A 23,897-nucleotide genomic window follows, 5' to 3' on the forward strand; every position below is an offset into this window, starting at 1 on the left:
CGGGCTCCAAGGGGCCGCCGAGAGGGGCCTGGAGTCCCGCTGCCCTTCTAGGCGACCCCTGCAGCCTGCCGCTTGGATTGCGAGGTTCCTGGAACCGTCGGCTCCGTGCGTTCTCCCCTCTCACCTTTTCCACTCTGCTCCCCCATCCCTGGAGGATGCAGCGCTCGCCACTCCCCGGACCCAAACTACAAAGTGACTTTACTCTCTAGGGAGAAAGAGAAAGTTGAGAGGGAAAGGCCAGATCTCATGAAAACAATGTTTATTTATGTTTGGTCGAGATCGTGCAGCATGGGTGCCTCGCAGTTTTTTTAATATGCAGCTGACTCACCTGGGGATCTTGTTGAAATACAGACTATGATTCAGTGGATCTGGGGTGGGGCCTGAGATGCTACATTTTTAACAAGCTCCCAGATGAATCAGTGGCTGTTCATTTGTAACAAAACTTCGAGTAGAGAGGTTAACACCTTCCACGCAAGCTGCACTGATCATGTCACGTGGGCGATATCGTATGGCTCTGCCTAAACCCGTGGAGCAAACAGTCGGCCCCAATACACAGCAGAAGGACATAAAGATGAAGGACATCACAGGTGGGGCAGCCCTTAAAAAAGTTAGAGAGTGGAAGAACGAAGTGACACTTTGGGTCTTCATCCTTACACACGGAGAGACTAAAGCAAATGATAGCCCCAAACTAAAGATTACTCAAATGCGGTCTATCAGCTGGTGAATGGAAGAGCGAATTGGAGTGTAATTATGTTAAGGCTGGGTTGTCTAGAGAAACAAATCCAGACACTCATATATGCCTAAGAAAGAACTTTATATCAAGAAGTATATTTAGTTCAAGAAGAAATAACAGCCCAGTCCAACGCACGCTCATGGGTCTGATGCTAACCAGACTCACATAGCTGAAGGTAGAAGCAGAAAGCAGGGAGATTACAGGCCTGTGGGTGCAGTCATGTGGATCCAAGGTCCATGGGAACATGACAGGGTGCCAACAGCTCCCAGGGTGGGGGCCCACATGGGGCCACCCATGGAGGCAGACACAAATTCCCAGCAATCCGGGAGAGAGGGTCAAGAGGGAGAGAGAGGGGCTCCCCCTGTCTCCCTTATTAAAAGGCCACACCCCCAAAGAGGCGTCACCACCCTATTGGCAGGTTGGACTCCACCCCTCCCTCCACAGGTACCATCAAGTTGACATTGAATCTAACCGCCATAATAGCATTGAATGCAACCACATGGGTGACTCTCAGAAGCGTAGCAAGAGAAATAACGCCAGTCCAAAAGGGTATATTCCATACAACCGACGATTCCCAGGGTCTGGAACGGGTGAGGGTAAGCGAATGCGCAGGGTGGTAGAATGGCTCTTTTTGTTGACTCAACTACTCTTGTCACGGCTGTGCCTGTTTTTGTTGCTGCTGCTGTTGTGTGTCATTGGGTCAATTCTGACTCAGAGTGAGTGTCTCAGTGTGAGGTTGGCTGTCATCTCCACAGGAGCACATCTCGGGTCTTTCCTCCTGCAGAGGGGCTGGAGGGGTGGAACCACCTGCCCTTTGCTTGGCCCAAGACAAGCACTTAACCACTGAGTGACCCAGGCTCCTGAGATGGCTGTGTATGCAGCTGTCTAAGTGTATAGCTAGAACTGCCTCCTCTATAATCAAAGGGTTGATTATACTGGCAGGTAAATTGCACCTGCTGGGAGAAGCGAGGTGGGTGTGGGTGCTGTGAGAAAGGGCTCCTGAGCCAGACTTGGTTTGCACTAGAGACAACCTGTAGGATGCTGACAGTCAACGGCTTTCCTTTTTAATCGCCTGCCCTCGTCTGGGAACATGAAGGCTAAATAAAGTGGATCAGGTCAGAATTTAAAAATATCCATGTAATGTAATGAAAACCTGTGATGCAGGAAAGTCTGGCAGATTCTACATTACATGGAAGTTTGTTAAGTACAGAAAGGATCATTCAAATTTTCCAAAGATCTGGCATTCACGGTCTTTGTTCCTGGGTTCAGTGAACACTCCTGAGGTCACCCACGGCGTTCAGGGCCTTGAAATTTTCTGCAGATTTTTCAGGTGCGTGTGTGTAGGTATATTTCTTCCAGGAAGCATGTTGGAGGTGAGACCCTCCCCCCAATCTTTGATAATGGTATCCAGGAGGGCAATTAACGTCTCCTCTAGTTGCTCTTTTTGCCAACAAGCATAAGGGAAACGGAAGGACAAATAGTGTTTAGGTGCATGAACGTCAGCTCTGAGGTGAGTTAGTGTGCCTGGTTCATTCTGTCTGTCTGCAAGTGTCACAGAGAGAGAGAGAGAGAGAGATCTTTTGGGCCTGATTAACTATGTTAATATCTTTGAGGGCATTTGGACACATGTAAAGAGCTCTTTAAATTCAAGTGTCGTTTGTATCCTTACATGGAATCGTTTCCAACCTCCTCACCATATTAACGGGGCAGAAAGTAAAAACATAGGTGTTCCCCACACTCTGACTCCCACACACACACATCACTCACCTCTTTCCCAGCTGCTGAGAAGAAATCAAAAGCACAGGACACTCCATTCTCCAGAAAACACAATCAGTTCCAATCCTGATTGTTCCGGTCTGAAGGTGCCAGTCAGTCTTTGACTCACTGCCATCGAGTCGATTGCTCCTCATGGTGACCCTGCAGAACTGCCCCTGTGGGTTTCTAGGGTTTTAACTCTTTCCAGGAGCAGAAACCCTCATCTTGGTCCCTCAAACGGACTGGTGATTTCAAACTGCTAACCTCACTGCTAGCAGCCCAACTGAGAGAACATTATGTCTATTATTTACCCCCGGGCAAACACTCTGACCTTGGGTGTGTGCACGGACCTGGTTTCTGTCAGCTGGACTAGGGAAGAAAGAATGTCATCTTTCTGTGGTCTTCGGTACAATGCTTTGCAGTTCCCACACGTTTGCTGGCGGATTCCTATAGCAGCCCCAGCAACGCTGCAGGGCAAATAGCAATGCTGGACTTGAACTCAGATCGGAGGTTTGCTCCCATGCTCATTGACTTGCTGCATACTTTGTGACATCAGACAAGTAATTAGCCTCTTGAAGCCTTTGTTTCTTCATCTGTAAAATGGGAATCATAAGAGCGTCTGGATCTTAGAGTTGCGGTCAGGATTAAACAAAATATTGTAGATAAAGACTTTGGCACAGTATCTTGCACACAGTAATGGCTCAAGTAGAGTTAGCTGCTGTGACTGTTGTTGTGGTTCATATTACAAAGCAGCCTCTAGGACGGCTCTCAACGATCCCCGCCACCTGGTCTTCAAGTCCACATGCAATCTCCTACGACGTGACTAAAGCTGAGATTAGTGATTCTGTGGGAGACTTCACCCTCCATATAGCTCCCCTCCCCTGACGCTTGTGGCAAAAGTCCATCAGCAGGAAGCTGCCAAAATTCCAGCTGATTTCAGGAGAGGACCTGGAGCGAGGAGGCTCCTAGCTGACACCAGATGGACCTTTGCTGAAAGCAGAAAGTGCCAGAAAGATGTTTGTTTGTATTTCCTTGACTATTCAAAAGTGTTTGACTGTGTAGATCATAACAAACTAACCAAACAATGAATCACTTGTGAAGAATGGGAATTTCAGAGCTTTGACTGTACTCAAACAGAACCTGTGCATGGCCCCAGAGGCAGTCGTCAGAACAGAACAGGGAAATGCTGCACAGTTAAAATCGGGATAGGTGTGTGTGTCCAGTTGTATCCTTTCACCATATGATCCAAGGCAGCAGACTACAGGAAGAAGAATTTGGTATCAGATTGAAGAAAGGCTCATTGACAACCTCAGCTATGCAGAAGACACAACCATGCTTACTGAAAGCAAAGAACACCTCAGGTACCTACCGACGAAGCTCAGAGAATACAGCCTTCAGTGTGGAGTACACCTCAATGTAAAGACAATCAGAATCTGCACAGTTGGACCAGTGGACAACATCGTGATAAACAAGAGGAAAGATGGAAGTTGTCAAGGATTTCAATTCACTTGGACCCAAAGCAAACACTCACAGAAGCAGCCTGAAAATGCCCAGCAATGGATTGCATTGAGCCCCTCTGCTGCCTACGACCTCTTCAAAGCATTGACAACGGAAGCTGACCCAAGTTGGGATCCTTTAAATCTCCTCAGATGTAGGTGAAAGTGGACATTGAATAATGGAGACTGCAGGAAAAAGTGATGCCTTTGAATGACAGTGCAAGTGAAGAATGTTGAAAGACGGCTGGACTCTCAGAAGAACAAAAAATCTGTCTGAGAAGAAGTATAAGTACAGTGCTCATGAGAATCCAGGGTGGTGAGACTTGGTCTCACTTTGGACATTTGATCACACAGACTAGTCCCGGGGAAAGGACCTCACGCTCGGTAAAGTAGAGGGTCAGGGAGAAAGGAAGATCCTGAATGAGACGTAGTGACACAGCAGCTCAAGCAGAACAGCGTTTGTGAGGACAGGACAGGACCGTGCAGAGTTTCGTTGTGTTATACATAGGTGTGTGTTGGCATTTAACAACAACATACGTTTGCAACCAACGCATCTCTCACATATCCACCACTGCTCGCTCCATGGAGGCTGGTGTGTTATTATGATGCTGAACAGGTTTCAGTAGGACTCCCAGACTAAGAGGGACGAGGCAAAAGCATCCAGCTATCTACTTCTGAAAATCGGCCAAAGAAGACTTTACAGGTCCCCACAGAACATTATCAGGCTCACTTGTTTTAGGTATGTCATCAGGGGGCATCAATCACTGACTGAAGACGTCATGTGTGGTGCAAAAGAGGATCAGCAAGAGTAAGGAAGACAGACCCTCAGCGAGGCAAATTGGCACAGTCCCCGCTAAGATCGCCTTCAACCGGGGCCTCAAACCAGTCCATTCTGGTTTGACATCCTACTGAGAATTTGCTTTTCCACTTAAAACCTACATTGTAATTAGGTCCCCCAGGTGGTTATAATAGGCCCCTTTGAGGTGGAAATACACTTTCTCAACAGGGTCCAAACAGGAGAAACCTATTTGAAACTCTGACTCTGGCGACCCTAGGGATGACACAGGACCTGGGCCATGTTTCCTTCCGTTCCACGGAAAGTCATCAGACATTGGCATGAACTCAACAGCAGCTACCTACATCTATCTATCTATCTATCTATCTATCTATCTATCTATCTATCTATCTCATAAATCCACTGCCATCCAGTCAATTCCATTGCATATCAACCCTAGATAGGGTTTCTGAAACTATAAATCCTTATGGGAGCAAATAGCCTCTTCTTTCTCCTGAAGATTGACTGGTGAGTTTGAATCTCAGACCTTGTAGTTAGTAGTCCAATGCCCAGCCAACAACAAAGCCACAGGGTACCTGACACCAAACTCACTTCCATCTATCAATGTCGGCTCATAGCGACTCAATAGGACTGGGTAGAACTGCCCTAGTGAGTTTCCAAGACTGTAACTGTTTACCGGAGGAGGAAGCCTCATCTTTCTCCCAGGGAGCAGCTGGTGGTTTCAAACTGTCGACGGTGAAGATAGCAAGCAGCCCAACACATAACCACTTCTGCACTTAATTGTGTTAAAGACTTAGGACCTCTAAGTTAGGGGTGAGTAATTAGCAAGACACTGCAGAAGGTTAAAGATGCAGAAGAGTACCAGACTCTGCTTCTGAGATTATCCCCAATGATCTTACCTCCTGCTATTTACTGTCTTCAACGGTCCTCTCCCCTTGAGTGTGAGCTGGACCTAGTAACTCCATTCGAACACATCTTGTTGTCCTTAGGTGCTATTGAGTGAGTTCTGGTTCATAGCGACCCTATGTACAACCGAATGGAACACTTCTTGGTCCTGCAACATCCTCACAATTGTTCTTATGTTTGAGTCCATCAATACAACCCCTGTGTCAATCCATCTTGCATAGGGCCTTCCTCATTTTCCTTGCACCTCTACCTCACCAAGCATGATGTCTTTCTCTAGGGACAACTCTCCCATGACAACATGCCCAACGTATGTGAGACAAAATCTTGCCATCCTTGCCTCGAAGGAGCATCTGGTTGTACTTCTTCCAAGACAGATTTTTTTGTTCTTTTGTAGGTCGATGGTATCTTTATATACTTCGCCAACACCGTTAACTCAAATGTATCGATTCTTCTTTGGTCTTCCTTATTCAACATCCAACTTCCGCATGCATATGAGGCGATTGACAAATAGAAGATGGCAAAAGTAATGGAATGTCATTTCCAAGATGTTGTTACAAAACGACTCAGGCGTCCGAGGACCCAGTGACTCGGCAGGAGAAAATGGCGACCGTGTGGGATGAGGCTGAGCAAGATGGAATGGGGAGGGGGTGGTCAAAATGTCCACGGAGGAGATCATTCAGCGCACATGGCTGCTGGACAGTGAGATCAAGATCATGAAGAGCAAGGTGCTGTGAGTCAAGCAGGAGCTGCAGGCCGTGAAGGGCAAGATCAAAGAGAACAGTGAGACGATCAAAGTGAACAAGACCCTGCCGTACCTGGTCTCCAACGTCATCGAGCTGCTCGATGTTGATCCCAATGACCAAGAGGAGGATGGTGCCAATATCAACCTGGACTCCCAGAGGAAGGGCAAGTGTGCAGTGATCCAAACCTCTACCTGGCAGACAGACGTCCTGCCTGAGATTGGGTTGGTGGATGCCGAAAAACCCGGAGACTTCAGTGGGTGTGTGTGAACAAAGACCTATCTAATCCTGGAGACCCTGCCCACCGAGTATGACTTAAGAGTGAAGGCCATGGAGGTGGACGAGCGGCCCACAGAGCAGTACAGTGACATCGGGGGCCTGGACAAGCAGATCCAGGAGTTGATGGAGGCCGTCGCCCTGCCAATGAACCACAAGGAGAACTTTGAGAACTTGGGGATCCAGCCTCCGAAGGGGGTGCTGATGTACGCAAAACCCCCACCCCCACCCCTGGCACCGGGAAGATGCTGCTGGCCAGGGCATGCACTACACAGACTAAGGCCACCTTTCTCAAGCTCACTGGCCCCCAGCTGGTGCAGATGTTCATCGGGGCGGCGCCAAGCTGGTGCGGGATGCCTTTGTGCTAGCCAAGGAGAAGGCACCGTCCACCATCTTCATCGACGAGCTGGACGCCATCAGCACCAAGCGCTTTGACAGTGAGGAGGCCAGGGACCGGGAGGTGCAGAGGACAATGCTGGATGGCTTCCAGCCCAACACTCAAGTCAAGGTTATGGCAACCACCAACAGGGTGGACATCCTGGATCCTGCCCTGCTGCGCTGGGGCGCCTGGACTGCAAGATTGAGTTCCCAATGCCCAATGAGGAAGCCCTGGCCAGGATCATGCAGATCCACTCCCGCAAGATGAACGTCAGTCCTGATGTGAACTATGAGGAGCTGGCCTGCTTCGCAGACGACTTTAACAGGGCCCAGTGCAAGCCCGTCTGCGTGGAGGCGGGGATGATTGTGCTGCGCAGGGGCGCCACGGAGCTCACCCACGAGGACTGCATGAAGGGCATCCTGGAGGTGCAGGCCAACCTGCAGTACTATGCCTGGCAGCTGCCAGGCCACTTCCCAGCCTGCTAAACAAAGTAATAAAGATGGCTTCCAGTCCCCCCCCCACACACACACACACACAAAGACTCAGGCTTCCATATTTGGACTCTTCCTCTCAAACTCTCTTTCCAGCCACTGTGTGCTGATAGCCCTCTGAAGAGACACAAGGAACAAAGCCTGACGTCATTAGCCAGTGAGGAACTAAGGTCCTTCATCCGACAGCTTGAAAAGGACTGAATTCTGCCACCAGTCACGTGAGTGACCTTGGAAATGGATCTTGTACCAGTCAACCCATCAGAGGAGATCACAACCTTGACTGGGCCCTTGACGTTGACTTCACAGGAGACCGGATTCCTGACCGAGAAAAACTATAATATGATAACAGTGTGTTGTTTTAAGCCACTATGTTTTGAGATAATTTGTTACACAGCTGTAGATAACCACTACAAAGCCTGCAGCTGACATGGAGTCTGGGAACACTGAACATCGTTGAACTTCATTCAGTTTGAGGAAGGTGGTGTGAGAGAACCATCAGTACTTGAGTCTGCTTTGAGCATTGTGCACTGATGATCCCATTTAGTCTGCAAGACCATCTCTGAATTAGATAGTATTTTTCCCTTTGCACAGATGTGGAGTTATAGACTATGAGAAGTTAGTGACTGTCTCAAAATAAGTCAGTGAATAGCTGAAATGAACCTCAGACGGAGCCATGTTACCTCCTACCACCAAACAACTCCAATGCATCAAGCAATGTGTTCGCAGCTATACAGCCGACACGGCTTAGAACCTCCAACAGCAGTTGATTTATGTGATAATACAGTAGAACTCCCCCAAGAGTTGTCAGGATGCCCCTAACTCTTGCAGTCCCCTGCTCCGCACCCCCGCACCCCCCAATGTTAAGCTGGGGAGTTCTCCCAGATAAAAAGTAAAGCCGTTCCAGAGCTGCCAAATGTATATCTATGTTGTTGTTTTTTTTAATTGTCAACCCACTCTACAGAGAAACGCTGCGGGGAGCCAGCAGCGTTTTGTAATTCATGTTTAATGCAGTTACTAGCTGGTGGAAGAGAGAGCCACTGACCTTTACTAATGACAACCTGGAACTTTGTGAAAAGACAGACATTTTCACCCCGTCGTTTAATAAAAATGTGGTGTGCAATCTGTTATGTATTTGAGTGTCTCAGTTTTACTGCCTCTGAATGAAGTAGTCAGTGGCCCTCACAGGGGAATTTTTCACATGTGACTGGTCAGGGGACCAAGGAACGATCCTATGAAAAGGAATGTACCTGCAGTTGATCAAGAGACCCATTGAGCCAGTTTTTACCACGGTTCCCAATTTTCCCTCTTCGCAATTGCAAAGGAAAAACCAATTAGTTGGATTCATCAACTGTAAAACTCTCCTTTAATGTATCAGCTCAAGGGGAAATGTTGGCATCGAGCTGTATAGATTGACAGTTTCCAGTACGGTGCACGATTCTGTGATAAGGTTGAAGTACGAATTGGAATTCAATGATTATAATATATATATGAAATATCCCAGTAATATACTTACAGTGATTATATGTTGAAATGTAATATTTGGATATACAGTGAACCCTCGCCACTTCGCGCTTCGACTTCCCCAGCTTCACTCTATCGCGGTTTTTGCATAACAGCGCATGCTCTGTCATTACTGCCACTGATTGGCTCATACTGTACACGCTTGATGCCATAAATAATATAATAAATAATAAATGATCATTGTAACGTCCAAAATATTTTACTGTATTTTCCCTTTTTCGTTTAATAAATTGGGTAATACGAGTGTAATGGTGACTAAAGGGTGTTTTTTCATGTCCTCTATGCTCTAACTACGAAAACATTTGATTTACAAATAAGGAAATCGATTTACAAATAAGGAATCCTACTTCGCGGAATTTCATTTATCACGGTAGGGTCTAGAACCGATTAAACGCGATAAACGAGGGTTCACTGTATATTTTTAAAAATCCAACTCATTGCCATCAAGTTGATTCCAACTCATTATGACCCTGTAGGACAGGGCAGAACTGCTTCTGTGGGTTTCCAAGACTGGAAATTGTTACAGGAGTAGAAAGCCTCGTTTTTCTCCTGTAGAGCAACTGGTAGTTTTGAATTGTTGACTTTGTGGTTAGTAGCCAACTCCTGATTCACTATGCCTAAGGGCTCCTTATCCGGATATATAGAATTCAATAAAATCATATGAGTATGTATATATGTATATGTGAATATCTATATCCCACTACCATTGAGTAGATGCCAATTCAGAGTAATCTCACACAAGGTTTTCATAACTCTTTACTAAAGCAGATAGCTTCATCTTTGTGGCTGTGGGTTTGAAGCCCCAACCTTGCAGTTAGCAGCCCAGCACCTAATTCAAGCAGTCTCCAGAAAGTTTCATGGGGAAAAAAAATCCATTGTTTTAATTCCATTCTCCCACAAATTTTTTGAAATCTTTTCGCTTTTTTCATATATGTTTTTTTTTTTATTTTTATAGGATCCCTGGTGGTGTAGTGGGTGGCACATCGGGCTGCTGACCACAGGTTAGCAGTTCGAAACCCCCAGCCACTCCAAGGGAGAAAACTGAGGCTCTCTACTCCAGTAAAGATGGACAGCCTCTGAAACCCACAGGGAATGTTCTCCTCTGTCCTGTAGGGTCGCTGAGATGGAACTGACTCCATGGCAGTGAGTGTGGCCCCAGGGTTGTTGTTGGTTGGTTGGTTTTGCCTTTTTAATGACCCCTCTCACCAGCTGACGTGGGCTCCTGTTAAACCAAGAGTGTCAGAGTCTATGTGTGTCTGTAAGTGTTCAGTGACTGGAGTCTGGAGGATCACCAGGCCTTTCTTCCTCGTTGCCCCTGGGTTAAGCGTTTACACCACCCAGGAACAATCCACTCGAAAGTTCATTTCTTTTCTTGTGGCTGGCACTTGGCCCTCACCATCTAACTTCTGAGCAGGGCTGCTCTGGATGAGATTCTATTTGGTGAATGAGCGCAGGACACCTTCGTGGTTCTGTGTATTCAAGCTCAACGTACGTCACTTTGAAGATCACCCACTGAAGACGATTTTCCCTTCCAGGTTTTTGCACCTGATTAATTCGGCCTCAAAGACAGGGAACCTAGTCTTCTAGACATCCACTTCCGTTCGTAGTTACACGTGAGGAATGCTGGAAAGGCCAACAACTTGTTCTGCACGTATCCACCACGGGAAAACGATCAGTTGAAGGGAAAGTGACTTGAGTCTCAAGTGTTCTGTGTTACAAATGCACCAAGAAGTTACACATGGTGTCAAGAAGTGTGGGGGCGGGCCGGTGAGGAGATGAGCACGAATTGGAAAGAAAACATGTTTTTGAACCACTTGCGCCCTTGGGCACTTGAATTCAGAAGAGAACTCAGCAGGGAGGAAGATCTCCACGGGGAAGAGGGAAATGTCCATGGTAATCAGTCGACAAGCCAGGAGTCAAGGGAGATGGGCAGATGGGACAGAGGGAAGGATTGCAGCAGAGCAAGGTCTGATTCCCTGCCCCCAGTAGTGGACTCCTTCCTAGACAAACAGGTAAGCCGCAGACGTGACTAAGAACCTGCGTGGAAACCATCTGGAAGCTAAAGAGATTTGCATTTTTAGTCTGACATTACTGGGACATTTTCCCTGCACTTCCAGAACTCCCCTTTAATAATCGAAGTTGTTTTTCTCAGGGCACTGCAGCTTACTTCTTTTAAACACCGCTACACTCTCAGCTAGTTTTTTGGACTTGCTTGATTTTTGTGGTTCAAAGCTTAATTTGGGCTGCTGTCTGATTGCCTCATCTAGACTCATGCTCTGTGCGGTGTGGGTTTGTGCCTCCAGTTTGGGGTAGGGTAGGGAGATGTTTGGGGTTTTTTTTGACTAAGCTTTAGGTGAATTCCCACCCTCAGGGTGTGAATGAGGGAGCAAAAGGGACATGGAAGGGAAATGATTTTATACTGGTCAAAACCCCTTCAACACACGTGTGCTTCAAGCACGGTGGAATCACAGGATTCTTCCCTCCTGCCAGGCACTGCCACCAGCTCCTCACATGACCAGGTGCAGACCCCCTACGTTGGCATTTAAGCCAGAACTTGGGTAGAAGCCTGGACTTAGCGCTCCCCTTCTATCCCTCTCAGTTAATATCTCCTTCATCCAATTCGCATCCCTTCCCCCGCCTGCCCTTCCTGAGTTCTGATCCCAGGAACCTGGGGTGCAGGGGGGGGGGGGGCTTGACCTCCTACTGACCTTCTTATGTCTTGGCTTGCATCTGCTTAATCTGCTTAAACTCCTCCTCTGCTCCCTACGGTCTGTATTGCATGCCTATATTCTCATGAGCTGCTGTAACGTGTGTGAGGGGATGCTTTATATATATCAACTTGGCTAGGCTCAAAGACAGTGGTCCTCAAGCAGTTTCTAAGATGTGACACCCAAATACCCAGTGATTGAATCCTACAAATGGATGTTACTGGAAGCTATTGAAACATACTCTGTGGATGTCGTGAACATCAGTAGTCTATTGACTTCAAGCCAAGAGATGATCCTGGACAAAGTGATGGACTTCATGTGATCATTCAAAGATCCCAAGAGAGCAGACGTGGAGGTGTCCAGAGGAAGCAAAGTTGGCCTTAATGCTTTCCTGTTGACTCCTGCCTGAGGTCCCTGCCTGCTGGTCCTCCAAGCTACCTTACAGAACTTAGATTGCCCAGCTCCCACCATCTAGATAGATAGATGATAGATAGATGGATGGATGGATGGATGGATGGATGGATGGATGGATGGATGGATGGATGGATGGATAGATATAAATATATATCCTGTTGGTTCTGTTTCTCTGGCAAACCCTATCTGGATCAATGCAGAGTCCAGGGATGAAGAGGAGGGGTAAAGATGAGACCAGAGAGGCGGGCAGAAACTTTGGGAGCATGTTAAGGTGTTTAGTTCTATCTGTTAGTGGTGGAAAGCCACAGTTGGGTTTGCAGTGATTAGAAGTCCAAGTCTAGCCATGCCACTTAGCTGTGTGCCCTTGAGGAGATGATGTCCCCTTTCTGAGCTGGTTCCTTCAACTATAAAATGGGGTGAAGCCCCCTATGAGGCCAGTATTGCTGTGAGGGATAAATGAGATAGTGCTGAACCTACTGCTCTGCACGTAGTAAGCCTCCCAGTACGTACAGCTAATAGTATTATTATCAAATACTACTCATCCAACACTTCTCACAAGAAGCCCTCCAAGACCCCTCAGGATGTAAGTAAGCCCATTTCCATATACTATGGTAACACCATGTATTAATCCCTGTTTGTAGGAATTGTGAGTCTCCATCTTAATTGCCTTTTAATGCCTTGTTTCCCTTACCACACCATATAACCTCCCTAAGGCCAGGAACTATGGTTGGCACATGGCAATAGCTCCGTCTATGTTTATGGAATGCATGAATGCCGTAGATTACCTTCATGCTTTGATTCACATGACCTCTTTTGTTTTCAAAGACTAAATGAAGAGAAAGTATCAGTATCCTCACTCCACAGTTGAAAAAAAATAAAAAGAGGGAGGAGGAGGCTCAGAGAGGTCCAGCAATTTTGCCCAACGTTCCATCAATAGAAAGGAGGCTGTGACTTGATCGCAAACCTTCAAACTGACTCTTTTCCAATCGAATCCCTCCCCAGAGTCGATCTGGATAGAGGAGAAGCTGTGAGCAGTAGTACCGTTCTCACATGACCTTTCCAGAGCTGGACATGCGTTTTCACAAAGCTTCATGAAACTTTGAAGTGAAGGAGGAACACACTTCAGCTGGAATAATAATAGGGAGCTCGAAATCAACCCCAACCCCACCAGCAATAATAACTCCAGGAAACAGGGCTACCTGCCCAAGAAGAAATCTCCTCCAGGATACACATCATAAAGTCACCTTGGCAAGGATGTTGTCCTCATGGCCAAGCCAGAAGAGAGATCAAATGGGAAAGGGAATTAGAGGGAGGACATTTGCCCAGGCTAGTCCTTCCTGAGGAGTGCCAACCCAGCCCGCAATATGCAGCTTCCTGCCACATAACTGTGGGCCCGATCGCAGCAGAGCAGCAGAGCAATGACAAGGAAACTTTCCAAGGTGGAAAAGAACAGGCCATGGTAATGCTAGAAGCTGTGCACCTAGGCCAGTTGGCTCCAATCTAAAACACAGTGCCAATAAAGCCAATGTTGACGTTGATGCTAGTTTGGGCCAGTTGGCTTTGTACTGAGTGGGGGTGCGGGGGGAGGGCTCAGAGGGAAGTTCCATGATCACTGGCTTCATCCCTCTGAGTCCTCCCACCAATGCTTGAAAACAAGATTGGGTAAAGAAGTATGGAAGGCCCAATACCAATCTCAACAACCAAGGCTGCATTGAGTCAGCTAATTATCTTAAGATTAACCATGCCTGGACCAGCTGGCAAATAGTGCTGAGCACCCCCAGTGCCCCGCCCCCGCCCCCCCCCCCATCACCCAAGCTACTTCCAGCCCTCCAAGGAGGCCTTTGGACCTTCTAGGGATCTAGTGGCCATGTAGAAATGAAAGACTGGCTCAGCCAGGTACCACTTCCACTTGACTAGCTTCCTGTCTTTTTGTTGCTGCTACTGATTTGTGTGTTAAGAGACCCCTAGCTCTGTGTTGTGACCGAGCTTAACAGCTCTGTAGTGTTCCTTGACTGTAACCTTGACAGAGGAACCCTGGTGGCACAGTGGTTAAGGGCTGGGTTGCATCAGCAACTCCAAGGAGAAAGAGGTGGCTGTTTCCATAAGGGTTTACCACCTTGGATATCACATGGTGGTGGTGGGGGTGGGGGGGGAGTTACATAATCTGGTGTCAATTTGGGACCTGAGAGGATTAAGAGTGTAGGGGTGGAGTCTACTCTGTCAATCAGATCATAACCAACGAGGCCTCTGTGTGAGCATGGCCTGTGATCTCCCTGCATTACATGTGGTTTGTGAGTCTGAAGAGAACTTTATAAATTGGTACCAGACATATGGGCTAATATCAGATTTATGGACTTCATCTAGACTGGGCTGGGATGTTTTCTCCACATTCAATTGCTCTTGTATGTACACCTCTTTCTTATTCACATATGAGTCTATGGATTTGTTTCTAGTCTACCGAGACTAACACAGGGTGGTTTTATTCTATCCTATGGGGTCACTGTGAGTTGACGTCAACTTTACAGCAATGGTTTAATTGCCAGGCAGATTCCCAGGCCTGTTTTTGGTTTTGTTTTTTCCCCAGAGTGCTGCTGGATGCTTTCCAACCACCAAACTGTTGGTTATCAACTGAGCACAAACCATTTGTGCCGCTCCGAATACTTGACTCTCTATCTTTTGAAGATTCTTCCTGATGACAAGTGCTAGTAAATGCTGAATAACATGTTGCATGAGGTGACTCTGCTGCAAAACCTTTTTAGAGTATTGAAAAGCACGCATGTTAGTTTGAGGACAAAGGTGCGCTTGATGGAAGCCATGGGATTCTCCATCGCAGTATAAGCATTTGATAATTGGACAGTGAATACAGAAGACTGAAGAAGAATCCAGGCATTTGAATCAGGTGCTGCTGAGGAATATTGAAAGTAACAGGGACTCCTAAAGGAACAAACTGCTCTGTGTTGGAAGAAGTCAGGCCAGAGTGCTCCTTAGAGGCAAGGATGGCAAGACTTCATCTGACATACTTTGGACATACTGTCGAGGGAGACCAATCCCTGGAGCAGGGCATCATCTTGGCAGCGAAAAGGAGAAGGACACTTAAGGAGATTGACTGCACAGGGGCTGCAGCAACGGGCTCAGACATAGGCACAATTGCAAAGACAGCGCAGGACCATGCAGTGTTTCGTGCTGTTGTGCAGGGGTCGCTATGGGTCAGAACTGACTCAATGGCGCCTTACCTAACATTCATTCATTCACTCAACAACTTTTCATCTAGCACAAGCCACATTGACGGTAGAAGGTGTGAGAAGGGATGTTGTACAGACTATAGACTAGTAGGTACCAGCCTGGTTCAGGCTGAGTAGCACAGACAGATCAGTCGATCTTCCCGGGTGGGAGGACTTCAGTGTATCTTGAAGGTCTGCGTGTCCTCTTCATCCATTTATCTACTCATTTCTTAATCAAATAGTTATAAAGTGCCTACTATGCACAGGACCCAGGAATTCCTGGTTGGTCCAAATGGTTAATGCGCTTGACTACTAACCAACTCGAACTCTTGGTTCGAGTCCACCAAGAGGCAATTCAGAAGAAAGGCCTGGAAATCTAGTTCCAAAACTTCAGCCACCAATAACCCTGTGGAACGCGGTTCTGCTTGGACATCGTGGTGGTCAAGAGTCCAAGGCCACTTGATGGCTGTGATTTTTTTGTTGTGTTTTCTAGACTGGATATAGCCAGAGAATTAGTAAGATAAATCAGACAAAGAACCCTATTCTCCTCTAATCAAGTGAAAGAGCCAAGATCAAACCTGGGTGTCAAAACAAGGGGTGTGATAGGTAGGTTTGTTGTGCCAACATGGCCAATGAACACATATGAGACTAGTTGAAGGGCAGAGAGATAAATGGCTCCATGAGGCTCCAAAGAGCCTCTCTCTCTTGCTCTTTGATCATTGGACCAATGGGCGGCTGCCTTGCTTGTTCTGTGCCTCTATTTGCAAGCTACACTATCTGTGGGACATCCACCCGTGGACTGTGTCGCTGTAACTTGAGGTTCCTGGAAGACCTGCTTCCCCACGCTACTGGAAGGTACATCTCTTGTGCTGAGGCCTGTCAGACCCTGTCTTCTGGCTGACTGTTGGTGACCTGCTTGCTGTTTGCTGTCTGTGGCTGAATACCCTGAACTGCTCCAAGGAGGACTACCCTGCGGCCCTCAAGACTTGAGGGGCTGCTGGTGTACTAGCTGTCTCGTGGGAGTGAATTGCACTGAGTCATTTGTACTGCTTTATAGATTAATTAACTGTTTTTTTCTTATGTTATCTATCTATATAAATATATACAAAATTATTAGTGTCCTGGTTTTGTTTCTCTAGAGAACCCTGTCTAAGACAGGGGGAGGGAAGGGGCAGACAGAGATTGAAGGTACAGCAGCTAGGAGCTTCCAGTTTGGGTGAATGTTCCGGATTTCTTGGGCTTGGCTAAAAGTTTAACTGGATGAAGCAGTGGTTTAGTTTCTAGGCTATTACATTCAAGTAAGCTATCAAGTAAGGAGGAAAAATCTGAACATGTATCTTGAATTAACATCTAAACGAGGTCTTTGTTAGCATAGGAAAAAATGTCCCAATAAAAATGATAACCTCACTTATTCCTGAACCACACATATTTCAGCTTTGGGTAGCAGAAATCAGAAGTAGAGATGAAGACTGGAGGGTAGGTCTGTTTTGGGAGGTGAACCCAGGAAGCAGAGACGCTCGGTCAATGACAGGAAATCCACTAATGGGGGCAAATGTGGGACCTCCCACGCTGTAGGATCCATGTGGACAGCACCTCAGACTATGGGTCTGAGTTGAGAGAAAGGCATTGATCATGGACCTCTGGCCCCTGTGGGTTGAGGGGTGTACCCAAGAACATTGCATCTTTGCCTTTCCTGTTGTTTTGCTTTTGGGGGAAAAAAAAACCCAGAATTGGAAAGCTGAGAGACATGGTGGGATCTGGAGGTGACCCAGCTCACTAACTCCTGTGGTGGCCACGTGTGGTGGCTGAAAAATGAAGCTGCTAGATGAACCTTAGAAATGCCAAGTATTGATCATGTTATGAGACCTAAATTTAGCAAGAAACAGAATCCTCCATATTATCATGCCCAGTTTTCAGCGCAAGAAACCGAAAGGAGAGGGTAAGTAATGAGTCAAAGGCCATCGAAGAAGTGCTGGCAGCGCAGCATTTATGTGTTGAGCTGCAAACCACAAGGTCTACAGTTTGAAACCACCAGCTGCCCCGAGAGAGAAAGATGAGGTTCTACTTCCGTAAAGAGTTATAGTCTCGGAAACTCATGGGGACAGTTCTACCCTGATTTATAGGGTCTCTCTGAGACGGCAGTGAGTTCCGTTTGGTTTCTTTTTTTAAGGAGCCCTGGTGGTGGAGTGGGTTATACGTTGGGCCGCTAACGGTGAGGTTGGAAGTTCGTAGCTACCACCCACTCTGAGGGAGATAGAGGAGGCTGCCAACCTCGTGAAGATTTCAGTCTCAGCATCCACAGGGCCAGTTCTATTATGTCAGTGGTTCTCAACCTTCCTCAGGTCGCGACCCTTTAATATAGTTCCTCATGTGGTGGTGACCCCCCCAACCATAAAATTATTTTTGTTTCTACTTCATAACTGCATTTGGCTAGTGTTAAATTGGGCGACCCCTGTGAAAGGGTCGTTCAACCCCCAAAGGGGTCGCGACCCACAGGTTGAGAACCGCTGTCCTATAGGGTTGTTATGAGGCACAATAGACTCTATGGCAATGGGTTTTGCTTTGCGTTTAATCTAGAAAAATAACTGAATATGCAAGCCTGAGATGGCAGACTCCCGAATCTCAGTTTTGAAGCTTGTTAAAATATTGCCTATACTGGAACTTTGAAAAAGAAGAAAAAATTGCAACCATTTGGGAGCTGGTGGAGCTGAAGGAGAAGCAACACTAGGGAAGGTTTTATGCTTTAATGCTTCCTACCCCCACTATCATGACCCCAATTCTACCTTACAAATCCAGAGCATGCACACTCATATAGATAGGAACTGGAAACACAAGGAATCCAGGACAGATAAACTGCTCAGGACCAACAATGAAAGTAGCGATACCAGGAGGGGAAGGGGAAGGTGGGGTAGAAAGGGGGAACCAATCAAAGGGTCTACATATAACCCCCTCCCTGGGGGACAGCCAACAGAAAAGTGGGTGAAGGGAGACATCAGACAGTGTAAGGCATGAAAAAAATAATAATGATTAATAAATTATCAAGGGCTTGAGAGGGAGGGAGAGAGGAGATAGAGGGGGGAAATGAGCTGATACCAAGGGCTCACGTAGAAAGAAAATGTTTTGAGAATGATGATGGCAACCAATGTACAAAGGTGCATGACACAATGGATGGATGTGTGAATTGTGACGAGTTGTATGCGCCCCCAATAAAATGATTTTTTAAAAATATGGATGACGGTCCATCTAATGGCTAGAAAGATCAGAATCACAGATAATGTACGATCCAGAACATCAACCAAGTGTGTGTCTATGCTTTTACAGCCCGGGTGTTGTTCACTACTGCAATGAAAGCCAAGGGCCACTGAGGTCACCGCCATGGGGGGCTCCCGACTCCTGCAAGGATGTGGACCCAACACTAATGCAGGCTATGATTGCTCTTGGCTTGTATTATGAAAAGGTCAAACCTGGCTTTCTCTGAAGCAAAACATTTTGGGTAACGTTAGAGCAAGACCCATATTTAGGCACATAAGTAGAGATGATAATATGCATGTTCAGCTTGTCTATGTAGTCAGAAAGAATGAGAGTCAAAAGTAGAGATGGATTTATTAATAACCCTTTCACTCTCCTGGGAATGTGGGCAATGTTTTGTGTGTGATGTGCTAGCCGTCTGCAGAGCTAAGCAAGCCAAGAGCTCATAGCCGTCCGTCTCCTGTCTAGGTGCCAGGTAAATGGTCTCCAGGGAGGCAAGGGGAAGCTATTCCCGCTGAAAGGAGACAAAAACCGCTACTGTCCCGAGTGGCACGACAGGGCGTTTGCCGGGAGAGCTCTTTTGGCTCTATCTGTCAGTGCGCACTGTCCATTCAACGTCCCTGAAAGGTTGTTAAGTAAATTTGGAGCTTGTGAGTAATGACAGAGAGCCTGCTGGTTGCTCCCATTCTCTGCCTGTGGGTCTCCTGTTCCAAGTTGTCTCCAGCTCGCTGTCTGTCTGCTCTGCCTTCACGGAGACGACAACGCTGCAGGCAGGACATTTCCCGTGGAAGGTGTTGGTAAGTCACCATTGGGAAGCCACACTCTTCCCTTGTCCACCAGTGGAAGGGAAACCAAGAGAACCTTCAGGAAAGAGTGGAACGGCCTGCATCACTGGTTCCCACACTCACTCATCCTACCACCCCCTTCAGACAAAAACAAAGTACTCTACTCCCCTGGCACTTGAAACGTTTGTTCGATAGCCCATAATCCGGGGGTTGGGGGTTACATTGCCTACTTTGGGAAACACTGGTCTAAACTAATTAAAGAACTATGTAAGGTCACGGTAGTAGAAACGATCATTGTTTTCAATATGTAACCGATTGAAGCCCTTATACCATTAAATCAAGGTGAGGTCATCTTCCATACAGCCCAGTCCAAACTGACAATGGTAAATACGTCATTTACAATGAGTTCCTAATTGGCGTTTTTCAGAAATTAAAAGAAATCGGATACATGAACTCTCACCCAGTGTGTCTGTCACATAACCACTTTTCTGTGCTCCATATTTTCTCTCACTGCACGCTGTTGAGCTCCCTCTTCCTGGAAATCCCTGGAAAACATTCATTCTGACGATTGGTTTAGTAATCACCAACCCAGCATTGTGGGTAGAAGCACCTTCCTCCCCCAAATGATGCTGAGTCAGTCCAGGAGACTTGACTTGGGGCAGTGGACTATTATCAACTGAAACAGGAGCAGAGCCCTTAAACTTGGTGGATTTGGGCCTGACTTCTTAGGCTCTGATGAACTTCCATCGGAACATGCCCTAGATAACTTCTGCCTTCAACGGGGGCTCCAGGACAAGCACACAGACTTAAATCTACTCAGAGACGAGCCCTGTCGATTCTTGAAGCAGAACCACCCAGCTGAGCCCAACCACGATCAGCCAAATTGCAGCCAACAGCAGACCCATGCTCAGATGAGTAAAGACTAATTGTTAGCCACTGGACTGGGAGGTAATTTATCCCTAGATATTGTGGGGTTTGATCCTTTTCCTCTCAGTCCTTCAAATTCTATTTCACAAAAGCCAGGAAGAATGACAGGGAAGGGAAGGAAAAGCAATGAAGAGACTTCCTAATCCTCTTGGACACCGTGCTAAGAGAAAGGCTACGACTCCTCACGTGGTGATGCATTTTCAATGGTCACGCTCATGCTTACTAACAGCTGCTCTTTATCTGCTCTCTGACAGGCACGGTGTTTAAACATCTTTAATCCCCCCAAATCCCAAGGAGTCAGAATGGATACACCGTTTGACAGAAAGAACACCGAGATGTAGAGAGGGTACATTTCTTGTTAGGGGTGCCAGAGCCGGGATTCAAGCTCAGGTTTAGACAAGTCTAAGTAAGGCTTGAGCTACCTTGGCAGTGAACCAGTCCTGAGTGCAACCAATTGGCAAAGATTAGAGAAGCTCGAATGCTCCACATGGGCAAATATATGGGGCAGGCCTCTCCTACATTAATAAGTAGTTAATAAGCGTAGCGGCTAACACGAGTCTGGCCATCCAGGTGAGACTGTAAAGTGGTGCTAGCATTCTGGGAAGTGACTTGGCAATATTTAGCAAGAATCTGCACATCTGCACACCTTCTGAACCAGAAGTGCCACTTCCCCGATTAGACCCTAAGGAACTCCTGGAGATACAACGGATGATGCATGCACAAAAGTGCTCTTTAAGGCATGGCTTCTCACAGCAAAAACTCAGTCAACCAACATGTACAACACTTGGCAGAACCGTTAAATCCTCCGTATCTATCGCTACAGGCTGGAGCGATTGGCAGCCATTAAAAACAGTATTTTAATTTTTGTGTTCTGTCTATTCAATCTTTACACTGGGTTTTCAATGAAAAGGTCATATTTTAGTGTTATGATTTTTAAAAAGGCTACAATACACAGTGAGTGAAAAAAAATGGGCGGTGGGGCAGGGCATCAAATGGAATATTGAATGTGCCTCCAGACTGGAAAAATCTGGTTTGTGTGTGAGTGAGTAAAAGAACAGACTCCGAGTGTATTCCTCCTGCAGGGTGACGGTATTGTCTCTGGTGTCCATTTCTGTTTTCTAAGGACTTTTTATATTTTTATAGTTCTCAAGTTTTACAGAAAATAAACCAAACCGGTTGCCGTGGCGTTGTTTCTGTGTGGCAGAGGAGAACTGTGCTCCGTGGGGTTTCCGTGGCTGGTTGTTCAGATCCCCAGGCCTTTCTTCTGAGCTGCCACTAAGTGGATGTGAGCAGCCAGAGCTCGTGTTAGCAGCTAAGCTTAGTAACTGCTTGCATCGCCTAGAGACTCCAAGTTCTACCGAGTAAGCATTGATTACTTCGGCAGTCAGAAAGCATCTTTCAAACGATTGCTTTCAATAGCAATAGATTCTGCCATGATCCTGCAGTAATGATCTCATTAGCCCTCACCAGCTCCACAAAGAAAGAGATCTTTACGTTTTGTTCACGGATGCCTAGCTTCGTGCCTGGAATGCCCAGAATTAGTATCTGGCTGGTAGAAGCTGCTCAGTAAATTTTTATTGAATGAAAGGTATACATTGTGGTATGTGTGTTTCAGTTCTTTAAAACAAACAAACAAACAACTCACTGCCATCGAGTTGATGCCACGTCACAGCGATCCTGTAGGACAGGGGAGCATTGCCCCTGTGGGTGTCTGTAGCACTTTATGGGAGTGGAAACCTCTATGCCAACAGAGCTCCTGTGGGGTTTCCTACCGCTTCACAAACAACCATCCCAAGGACAACCATTTTAATGGGTGGGGCAGAACTTTGACAGTGTGTGACAGGGCACAATGGGAATGGCTTGTCTTGTACCTTGCTGTCTGGGGTCTTTACGGGGAAGAAATTCAAGACTGGAGGCGGGCTGGGATGTTAGACAGGAGACTTCCTCTCTTACCTAGGTAGTGTCCGGAGTGGGATGTCTCAGGCCAGCCTCAGCTCAGATTGTCCACCTGAAACAAGGACACCTGGCTTCTCCATCTGGCTGGGGCTTCCAGGTTGGATTTTGCAACAGCAAAAAAATAAACTTTTACTATGATAATTCATTCATCCTTTGGGGTTTATTAAAGCAGAGCAATCGGCCTTATCCTGGACTGTATAATGCTATTCAAATATATGAACTATTTCATGCAATGAGAGAGACCCCTTGTCTTCTTGTCTCTGTTAGGCTATAGATCAACCTGAAGGATGCCTTTTCTACCACGGGCGATCCAAAAAGCCTGTGGGGTACACCTGGCATAGAGCAGCGTGTCCCTCTCTCCTGCCACTTAATAACTGCGTGGCCTTGGGTTGCTTGCCATCTCTCTGAGTCTTTGTTTGCTCATCTGCAGAAGAGGAGTGATGGGGATGTCGTACTTGCCTCCACATTTGCTGAGAGAATGGTACGAGGTCCTTGATACAACGTAAGCACTCATTGTCTGAAGGAGGTCGTGACAATCATCCTAATATTACAGTGTCCTTAATCTCACAATCTGAAGTCTAGGATGGTGCCAGTGGTGGGGAAAGAGAGAGAGAGGTGGGGGGAGGTGTCACATTCGGAGAGGACTTAGCTTCTTTTCAGTGTGGATAGGGAGGTGGGAGTCTAGGGACAAAGAAATCAGTTGCCTCTGAGTCAGTCTGGACTCATATAGCAGCCCCGTATGTGTAGCTCCGAGCTGCTGAATTTTCCATTGTCTATCACCAGGCCTTTCTTCCGCTGGTCCTTCTCATGGACTTGAACTCCAACCTTGGGGTTCGTATAAACATTGGCACCACAGAGATTCTTCCTCTTGAGGAGAACCAACTGTCGTGACTCACTTTCACTCTGAGCTCGTAAAGTTTTCATGACTGTGACCTTCGGAAGGGAGATTACCAGACCTTTCTTCCTCTGTGCCTCGGGAACGGTTCACTTATTTCTCTAAGGGAACAGAGGAAAAGACACCACGCCCTCTCCTAAGGTGGAAGCAGGCACCGAAACAAGGGCAAGGCTGTAACATGGAATCCGAACATGCTTTGCAAAACGCCCTGGGAAGCTGGCGGCAGATCCTGGCTCAGCTCTCCACTTGGTGGCTAAGTGTGCACGAAGGGCAGGGCGGCTGTCCCACCATGCCACGGGTCGCACAGCTCAGCCCTTGCACCACCCTCCATTCCCAAGGGGTGCTGCCAGGGAAGGGCAGTGAGGCAAGCTGCTGACACAGGTGACTTGCCCTGCAGGTATGGGGCCCAGCCCTGCGGCACACCAGCGGAGCCACCCAGAGGTAGGGGCTCAGGGTCATGGGCAGGACACAGAGTTGCGGGGGAGAAGTGTCCAAAATGTGTATTCATTGCCATCACTCAAATTCAGAGAGACTGTCTAAAAATTCCTCTCTGGCTTGCACTTTTGAGGCCGTTTAGGGTTTTATTGTTGCGCATGAACAATGAAACAGAGGTTTCCTGTTTCTGGTTCCCACCCCACCCCCACCCCCA

General features: G+C 47.1%; 1 pseudogene; it reads left to right on the top strand.

Moving 5' to 3' along the window:
• Positions 1-6,265: 6,265 nt before the first annotated feature.
• Positions 6,266-7,566, top strand: LOC101648878 (annotated as a pseudogene).
• The last annotated feature ends 16,331 nt before the right edge of the window (positions 7,567-23,897 follow it).

Source organism: Echinops telfairi, unplaced genomic scaffold, assembly GCF_000313985.2.
Source record: "Echinops telfairi isolate 266 unplaced genomic scaffold, ASM31398v2 ScPeMD7_60;HRSCAF=208, whole genome shotgun sequence".
In the NCBI taxonomy this organism is placed as follows: domain Eukaryota; kingdom Metazoa; phylum Chordata; class Mammalia; order Afrosoricida; family Tenrecidae; genus Echinops; species Echinops telfairi.